The sequence below is a fragment of the Diadema antillarum genome, unplaced genomic scaffold (assembly GCF_040938485.1).
Source record: "Diadema antillarum isolate AM-2024a unplaced genomic scaffold, OU_Dant_1.0 seq00000006_RagTag, whole genome shotgun sequence".
In the NCBI taxonomy this organism is placed as follows: domain Eukaryota; kingdom Metazoa; phylum Echinodermata; class Echinoidea; order Diadematoida; family Diadematidae; genus Diadema; species Diadema antillarum.
Genome location: NW_027271128.1, coordinates 920,155 through 928,525, shown reverse-complemented (window position 1 = coordinate 928,525; position 8,371 = coordinate 920,155).

Sequence of the window (8,371 nt, the reverse complement as noted above, 5' to 3'; positions counted from 1 at the left end):
ATCAAAGCTTTAGAACGCACTTAGCCCACCATAATAAATGTAGATTTTACGATTTCCATTAATTTGTTTTTGCAGAAATTAGCTCAAATTTTGGAGGATGTTGGGGTAAACTGGTATATCATCACTGCGTACCAAACTTCGCCCTTAATTCAAACTTATCATAAAATATATAACATTTTCTTAAATATAAAAAAATTGATAATAATAGATGCAAACATACACACATACACACACACATGCGCTCACATTATTTTATGATCGATATGCTTGTAATAATAATGTCTTATAACTATAAGCAAGACATTATTATTACAAGCATATCGATTTGTTTGTCCCACTTAAACCAAACCAATGTTGCATTTCTCCCAGGAAAAAAAAAAAACCCAAAGACAACACAAATACGACACTTACAGGAATATAGCTTAGCAACCCGTTGTGGTTAGCATCAAAAGTCCTTGGGTCCGATTTAACATGTGTGCCCCATTCTAAATATCAGAAAGTTATTCGAGAAAATTCATCAAATCACAATTTTTTTGTCCCATTTAATTCACCCCGCCAGCTCTCCCCTATCTTTATGGTAGTATAGACTTACATGCTTGGCAATGATAACATAATAAATAGAGGAGATTACTGATAGATTAAACAAAGATATAAACACGGAGCTACTATACTGTAGCTCCATGATATCCTTGTATAAACACGTAAGTTCACTACATTTTGAAAAAAAAAAGTTAACCCATGCACAAAGACTGTTAGGGCACCGGGTTGCGTCACACACTAGACGTACGTCTTAACAATAAAGTGTGCGTATGGATCGTTGCGTTACTAGTACTTTTCATATTCTACACGCGACCTAGAAGCGCACTGCGTACGTTTCTTTTTCTTTGGTTTAGATCTTCATAGCAACGTCTTCGAGGGTTACATAATGTGGGCGGCGAAGGTAGGCTACTTACACTGCGTCCGCATGACGTTCGGGCCTACGCTGAGCATAATGATAATGATAACAACAATACGGCCGTAATCTGGCAGAACTGCGTATCTCCTTTAACACATTACGCCAGAAATCGGGTTTAAAGATTCAATGTTACACCTTCCTAAACTGAGATACGATGAGTTGCATTTTTCCTCTTTTCTTGGTCATAATTGGTCTAAAGAATTTATTTCCAGCAAAAAATGACAATTTGACCTTTTTAAGTAGTAAAAATTACCAATTTAAAAAACTTACGCAGTTCTGCCAGATGAATCGTCGCCAAAATTTTGCGATCGTAATCTGGCAGAACTGCGTATCTCTGGTCACGTGCCCGGGTTGATCAGCCAGAACTGCGTAAGTCTTTGGCCATGCGGGGGGTTTTTCAGGCAGAACTGCGTATCTCTAGGAGATACGCAGTTCTGCCTGATAAGCACGTGTTTCATCAGGCAGAACTACGTATCTCTTTTCGTCGTCAACCACGTGCTTATCAGCCAGAACTGCGTATCTCCTCGAGATACGCAGTTCTGGCTGATAAACACGTGGTTTATCAACCAGAACTACGTATCTCGGTCTATTTTCTGCGCGTTGTCTATCGGATTTTACCCCTTACTATTCAGTGGATGCAGTGTCAAAACAATGAATATGTTAGATCGAGTACAATTTTTTTTGAAACATTTGTATTGTATAAAGTTATCATTATTGATTCACATTTAATTTCATTTGATCCATTCATTTGTATGTGGAAAATAACTTGCTTTCCCTAAATGTTGTCAGTCTGTGTTCATGTTTCAGTATTATTTAGCGGCACAAGAAGTACTGCTACATCAAAAGCCTCGCTGCTGTTTGGGTTATTGTCGATCTCATGAAGCATTGCATTTGGATTAAGAATAATATTAGACTAGGTTCTAGATGTTTTGCTATATTGTTCATCAAGACTACAGGTACTACATTGTAGACCGTCTAGATCGTAGTCTATTAAGGCCTGACGATACACTAGACATCTAGAGACTAGTAGAGACTAGTAGTACGTAGGAATCTGCATATGATAGGCCTACTGATCTCATCATTATCCTACTCTATGCCCAAAGTAAGAGTATGCCCAGACCCCTTTGGCTGAAGGCCTAAACTTTGTTTAAATTAAAGAATACTAGGAGCTAGGCCTGACTAAAAGTTTATTTACAGCTTTGTTAGAAAATATAAAAAAATAGACTCTTGGTCTCGTTTGTGTCGACTCCTACTGTAAGCCTATTACAAGTTTGACAGTACTATTTAAACGTTAGGGTAGTACGCACCCTAGTGTTCTAACCGTTAATTATCTACGCAGGCCTAAAACGTACGAGAACTCTCGAACTCTTTCTACTCGATTGTCTAGGTCTATGTAACATCCAGACGTCTATTTTGGGGCGTCATTATAACAGACTAGTAATATCAATGAAAATTAGTTTCTAGATTTACTAGTCTAGACTCTAGATCTAGACTCTATATCCAGGTAGGGGCTGAATCTACAGCTAGACTGTCTATTGGGGATCTAGGCCTAGTAGGCCTACTAATGTTATAGTAGATCTAAGAACAACGTAAAGCCTAACCTGCCTATCTAATGACTATTTAACGGTAGGTGCCTAATTCTATAAAGTTTATAGCCTGTAATGTCTAGTATTAGTAGTAATCAATGTATAGATCTCAGATCTAAATCTAAGTTTCAGATCTATTTCTAGGGCTAAATGGTTATAATTTAGCGTTTAAGCTGTAGTTTCTAGATTCTTCATATTACAGACTTAAAGAATGTCTATGCCTAATCAAATCTAGAAAAATAGAAAACAGAGTAAAGACAGGATAACCGGCGATTCAGCCTAAGTTAAGTAACGATAGGCCCCAGTAGTCTAGTCTACTGCACAACTCTACTGGGAGTACCGGTACGGTACCGGTATTAAAAAGTAAACTGTAATTTAAGTGTTAGTATTGGTCAATTTCTGACGTCTGTAGGATTGGATCGAAAATGCCATCGTTATGGACGGTATCCTAGATATTCATTAAACTTCTCGAGATCAATCCCATAGATCCAAGCCCACTAACCGCTTATTACAATGAAAAATAAAATAAGAAGCTATGGTCAATGGATTACAGATATTGTATTTCGCGTGACCTACGCTACCACACAGTACATTGATTTCACGTACACTAACAATGGACAAGTGCTGCAGCAGTACTAAGTAGGCCTAAAGTTGACTGGAGCGTGATGTCAGACAAGATGCAAACTATAACGTTTGTTAGATCTAGAAATGCTCTAGGCTTAAAAAACACTAGATTGTAGCAAAACTTAATAGTAAGGCATACCGCATATTGACCTGTTTTGAAGCCTGCCAGTCTATGAAGGGAAAGAAAGTGGCAATTTCCCCCAATAGTAACGAGGGTTATTGCTTTAGCGTGACTGTCGTCGTGTACAATACACGTAGCCGTACGACGTGTCTAGCTACCTAGCTGCTAGGCACTGCTGGCTTGAACGCGCAGCGCGTTCGTCACTACCAAGGTTGCGCACGCGCGTGTTAAGATATACCTTGTCCGTGCGGGATGCAGGAACACCTTGGTCCAAGCGTTGTCGTAAGTCGACTTACGCAGTTCTGCCTGATTAACATCGGAAAATTCATTTCGAGTCTCGACTTACGCAGTTCTGCCAGATTAATCGCCCTCTCTCCTCAGGAATTTTGCCAAAATTAATTTCTAAAAATAACTTTCTGTTTCGAATCACAACTTATTTTTTGGCCCACTTGAAAGAGCATGAGAAAAATCACACAAAACACTCAAAACCTGAAAATCGACCAAAATCGACTTAGGGAGTTCTGCCAGATTACGGCCGAATAATGACAATAATAATAATAATAATAATGATAGTAATAATGATAATAATAATGATATTAATAATGATTATCATTGTTACCATATTAATAATCATAATAATAGCTTTTGTTGTGCACATAATATTCTTTAGATTTATTTTGTGCCGAAATAATGAAGTGTGAATTGAATTGAAAATGGCGAACAACAAACAAATAAACACATACCAGCTAGATAAAGAATACAATTGTTTCGAACATTATAGACTGCAGTTTTAGAATCCTCATTGTGAGAGGAACAGATAACTCTGTTATGCGATTCATGTATTTATTTTCTCGCTCATGTATGAACATACAAAATAAGAGACAGTAGGTCGGCAGTATGGCCTATATACGCAATAGCCCGGCATAAAGCGCCAGAGAAAGATTGCCTAGAGGCTATCCTTATTTTTGCTCCTAAACTTGATCCTACTTGTCCTAAAAGAATACCACTTATTTTAAGATCTCATTAACATCTAATTATATGTAATTAACATATCAAGTTACGCCCCTATCCTAAGCTGGGAGAGAAATAAGGATCCCTGACGTCACTATCCTATTTCTCCTCCTACGCGCGGTGTTACAGAATACCAATCGCGTATTTAGGAGCGAGAGCTGTCCTAGGATCCTTACAGAATACCACCCCCGGCATATAGGGGAAGATAGGTTTTTCAACAAACGATTATAACTCAATAACATAAAATATCGATATTTTCATTTATATCACAAAATGGGCCATCTCGGAAAGTTATCCCCTATTTGCCGGGATCAAAATTTTGTTATCAACAGAAATCATTGATCTAATGACAGTTATAGCTATCTAAACCCGGCCAATAGGGGAAGACAGATTTTTCAACAAACATATATAACCCAATTACATAAAATATCAATATTTTCATTTATATCATAAAATGGACCCTTTCGGGTGGTTGTAAACTATTTACCGGGATCAAACCTTCCTTATCAACAGAAATCATTTATCTAAGGACAATTATAGCTATGTAAACTCGCCCAATAGGGGAAGACAGGTTTTTCAACAAACAAATACAGCTCAAATACATAAAATATCGATATTTTCATTTATATCACAAAATGGGCCATTTCGGACAGTTATCCCCTATTTGCCGGGATCAAAATTTTGTTATCAACAGAAATCATTTATCTAAGGACAATTACAGCTATGTAAACTCGGCCAATGGGGGAAGACAGGTTTTTCAACAAACAAATAAAACTCAATTACATAAAATGTCGATATTGTCATTTATATCACAAAATGGGCAATTTCGGGCAGGTATCCCTTATTGGCCTGGCCCTGACCTTCGTTATAATCAGAAATTTTATCTAAGAACAATTATAGCAATATATACCCGAGCAATCGGGGAAGACAAGTTTTTCTACAAACTTGATATGTAACTCAATTACATATTATATCGGTATTTTCATTTATATCACTAAATTGGCCTTGTCGGGCAGTTATCCCCTAGTGGCAATTCTCAAACTATCGTTATCAACATAGACCATCTATCTAGGACAATTATAGCTATATAAACCCGGCCAATAGGGAAAGATAGGTTTTCCAACAAACACAGATAATTCAATTATTTCAAATAGCGATATTTTCATTTATATCATAAAATGGGATCTTTCGGGTGGTTGTAAACTATTTGCCTGGATCAAACCTTCCTTATCAACCAAATCGTTTATCTAAGGACAATTATAGCTATATAAACCCGGCCTTTAGGGGAAGACAGGTTTTTCTACAAACAAATAACACTCAAGTAGATAAAATATCGATATTTTCATTTATATCAAAAAAATGGGCCCTCTCGGACAGTTATCCCATATTTCCCGGGGTCAAAATTTTGTTGTCAACAGAAAACAGTTATGTAAGGACAATTATAGCTATATAAACGGGGCCAATAGGGGAAGACAGGTTTTTCAACAAACAGATATAACTCAACTACATAAAATATCGATATTTTCATTGATATCAAAAAATGAGCTCTTTCAAACAGTTATCCCCTATTGGACGGGCTCAAAACTTCGTGATTAACAGAAGTCATTTATCTAAGGACAATTATAGCTATATAATCCCAGCCAATAGGGCAAATAACACTCAAGTAGATAGAATATCGATATTTTCATTTATATCACAAAATGGGCCCTTTCGGGTGGTTATCTACTATTGACCAGGCTCAAACCTTTCTTGTAAACCAAAATCATTTATCTAAGGACAATTATAGCTATGTAAACCCGGCGTTTAGGTGACGACAGGTTTTTCAACAACCAAATAAAACTCAATTACATAAAATATCGATATTTTCATTTTTATCAGAAAAACGGGCAATTTCGGGTAGCTTTCCCCTATTGGCCGGGTCCAAACCTTCGTTATTACAGGAACCATTGAGGTAATAACAGTTACAGCTATCTAAACCCGGCCAATAGGGGAAGAAAGGTTTTTCTACAAACACATATAACTCAATTACATGAAATATCGATATTTTCATTTATATCACGAAATTTGCTCTCTCGGACAATTATTCCCTATTTGCCGTGCTCAAAACTTCGTAATCAACAGAAATCATTTATCTAATGGCAGTTATAGCAGTCTAAACCCGACCAATAGGGGAAGACAGGTTTTTCTACAAACACATATAACTCAACTACATAAAATATCGATATTTTCATTGATATCACAAAATGAGCCCTTTCAAAGAGTTATCCCCTATTGGACGGGCTCAAAACTTCGTGATTAACAGAAGTCATTAATCTAAGGACAATTATAGCTATATAATCCCAGCCAATAGGGCAAGACAGGTTTTTCAACAAACACATATAACTCAATTATATCAGATATCGATATTTTCAATTATCTCACAAAATGGGCCATCTCGGACAGTTATTTCCTATTGGCCAGGCTCAAAAGTTCGTTATCAACAGATATCATTTATCTAATGAAGTTATACCTATATAAACCTCGCAAATTAAGGAAGACAGGTTTTTCAACAAACAAATATAACTCTATTACATAAAATTTCGATATTTTCATTCATATCAGAAAAATGGGCAATTTCGGGTAGCTATTCCTTATTGGCCTCTGCAAACCTTCGTTATCAACAGGAACCATTTATCTAATAACAGTCACAGCTATCGAAATCCGGCCAATAGGGGAAGAAAGGTTTTTCTTCAAACACATAAAACTCAATTATATCAAATATCGATATTTTCATTTATATCACAAAATGGGACCTCTCGATCAATTATCCCCTATTTACCGGGATAAAAATTTTCTTATCAACAGAAATCATCTATCAGATGACAGTTATAGCTATCTAAACTCGGCCAATAGGGAAATACAGATTTTTATAAAAACACATATAACTCAATTACATAAAATATCAATATTTTCATTTACATCACAAAATGGGGCCTCTCGGTCAGTTATTCCCTATTTACCGGGATCAAAATTTTGTTATCAACAGAAATCATTGATCTAATGACAGTTATAGCTATCTAAACCCGGCCAATAGGGGAAGACAGGTTTTTCAACAAACAAATAAAACCCAATTACATAAAATATCAATATTTTCATTTATATGATAAAATGGACCCATTCGGGTGGTTGTAAACTATTTGCCGGGATCAAAATTTCGTTATCAACAGAAATCATTTATCTAATGACAGGTATAGCTATATAAACCCAGCCAATAGGGGAATACAAATTTTTCTACAAATACATATAAGTCAATTACATAAAATATCGATATTTTCATTTATATCACAAAATGGCCCCTTTCGGACAGTTATCCCCGATTGGGGAAGCTCAAAAATTCGTTATCAACAGATATCATTTGTCTTATGACTGTTATACATATATAAACCACGCAAATAGCGGAGAAGAGGTTTTTCCACAAACATATATAAGTCAATTACATAAAATTTCGATATTTTCATTTATATCCCAAAATGGGCCATTTCGGACAGTTATCCCCTATTTGCCGGGATCAAAATTGTGTTATCAACAGAAATCATTTATCTAAGGACAATTATAGCTATATAAACTCGGCCAATGGGGGAAGAGAGGTTTTCAACAAACAAATAAAACATTTATCTAATGACAGTTATAGCTATCTAAACCCAGCCTTTAAGGAAATACAAATTTTTCTACAAATACATATAACTCAATTACATAAAATATCGATATTTTCATTTATCTCACAAAATGGGCCCTTTCGGACAGTTATCCCCTATTGGCGAGGCTCAAAAATTCTCTGTCAACAGATATCATTTATCTTATGACTGTTATACATATATAAACCCCGCAAATGGCGGAAGGGGATAACTGCTCGAAGAGGCCCATTTTGTGATATAAATGAAAATATCGATATTTTATGTAATTGAATTATATGTCTATAGAAAAACCTGTCTTTCCCTATTGGTCGGGTTTAGATAGCTATAACTGTCTTTAGATCAATGATTTATGTTGTAACAAAGTTTTTGAGTCCGACAAATGAGTCCTAACTGTCCGAGA